We start from the raw sequence: 2,302 nt of genomic DNA, 5'->3' as shown, positions 1-2,302 counted from the left end.
AGGCAAAACGTAAACACAGAGTCAGGGGACATAACTCTTGAGACGATCCCATTCATTAGTGAGTCCAAAGAGCTGTCTCGGGTTTTAGGGGTTTGGGGGAAAATAGTTGTACACTGTTCAGTAAATATTGTATTTTAATGGTTATATTCCTTTTTGACGATTATCTATTCAGAAGGTGGTTGTCTTCAGGCAGTATTGTTGACTCTTTGAGTGGATGTAGATATTGTTTTTTTGTTCTTTATCACTTATTTTGTCGTTTTATGAATGCTTATTCAGCAAGCAGTTAAAATCTGACGAAAACTACTGCTACTACAACTCGCTTTGAGATCACCATTCACTGAACGAAGATCGATACATTCAACTAATGTCTCCATCAGTCTAATATAAATGTCGTAATTAGTATTTCGATATGATATTGACATTTCTTTTGATTTTCTTCTTCTTTTGGTGGGTGGGGTTAGACGACTGGGCCGCTCGTGCCCCTCAAATGGATCTGAAAAGGGTGACTTTAAGTGAAGTTTCTCCATAGGGTTGACATTTCATACGTTTTTTCTTCATTTTCTCTCTTAAAATGTCAATCGATTAATATATAAAATAACCTACACGAAACTTCATATTATCTGTGGTGGCACGTGTTCCTATGCACAGCGCACAGGTCACAAAACAGGTGAAGTTTAAGCAATGTCGGTCTCGTAAAGTCCTTTGATGGGTGACCGCGTTTCGGCAGCATTGTTGACGTCATTCGAACCTTATTGTGACGTAAGGTCGGAATGACGTCACACTACAAACGACGTCATAATTGAAGATTGTTGACGTCATTCGGCAAATTGTGGCTGCTGTTGCGACTTGCTGTCCTTATAGGTGAACACTAAAATCCGTCTCTGTATGTAGACATCTTCTTCGGTAATAAATAGTTCATTATGTTCGTGTTAATGTCATACTAAGTTTACGATACTTAGGACCACAAAAAATATAATTCAATCGGCTTCAATTCATATTTATTACAGAGACACATTTGGACCCATTTTCAGACTTATGAGTGTTTATGTAATAATTGCAGTTTATATAATGTCTGATTAATTGAAAGTAGACATGTATTCTGAAATGCTTTGAAATAATGTTTTTATTACATTACAAACTAACTAGAGAAAAGTACAAAAAAAAAAAAAGGTTTACAGTCCGCACACATGTACTGACCCATAGATCGATGGATTGAGTTTTATAGTTGCAGAAAGTAAAATGATTCTCATTGTTGTGTGCTTGTTATTAAGAAATATGTTTTGACATATGCAGGAACTTTAATAACTTCAATTGGCAGTGAAAAGTGAGTGGTGTACGTTTAGGAGGACACTATATTCTATTACTTGTAGATGCATGCTCTACCCGGGTGGTTGCGACTCTTGGGACCCGGGTTCGATTCCCTACATGGCCATCTTTTGGTGTCCTCCGTCTTATATTGTTGTTATTGTGACCACTCACTCACTCACTCTCTCACAACAGTTCAGGAGAGATTGGTATGACTTAGTGATTACAGCTTGTTACACAGAAGATCCGGGTCTTATATATGGGTACAATTTGTGAAGTCCATTCTCGGCCTAATTGCCATGAGTCATATATAGAGATTGAATATGTGTGTCATACTGATTTTACGAAATGAGTACAGTAAACTACGGTTATGACGTACTCAAAGGGACTACTAATTTTAGTTCGTTATAAGATTATATACAGCATAACTACAGCAAATAGTCGGGACCAAAAACGTAAGTTCGTTATAAACGTCAGTTCGTTATAAGCGCGTTCGTTATAACCGTAGTTTACTGTATCAGGATGTTTGTATTTCCCGGGCGAGAGCAAGGGTAATACATGAATTCTTAAATGGGTTTTGTAAAATCATTGTAACACACGTGCGAGTATAATAATTTCTTTATTACCCATTATAACTTAATTCGTTTAATCTCCCCTTGTACTGAGTGTGACGTCATTCCGACCTACCGTATTTCCTCTATTAGACGCCCGGGCTTCTGTTTATTTCGGACAAGCCTTTGACGCGGCGTCAATTAGGAGCCCGGCGTCTATGGGAGGCCCGGCTTCTATTAATACCCCCATTTCACTATGACCACGAATGTCCCGAATCGTCACCAAATGGAAATATTTTGTGTTCGTAGATATCCGTAAGATATTGATCGACCCGGCGTCTATTAGAGGCCCGGCTTCTATTTTTTGCACTGAACAATTGACCCGGCTTTCTATTAGAGGCCGGCGTCTATTAGAGGCCCGGCGTCTAATAGAGGAAATACGGTAA

This window comes from Haliotis rufescens, unplaced genomic scaffold (assembly GCF_023055435.1).
Source record: "Haliotis rufescens isolate VD_foot unplaced genomic scaffold, xgHalRufe1.0.p SCAF_1, whole genome shotgun sequence".
Classification (NCBI taxonomy): Eukaryota; Metazoa; Mollusca; class Gastropoda; order Lepetellida; family Haliotidae; genus Haliotis; species Haliotis rufescens.
The sequence above is the reverse complement of the archived record's forward strand: the minus strand, read 5'-3'. Positions refer to the sequence as shown.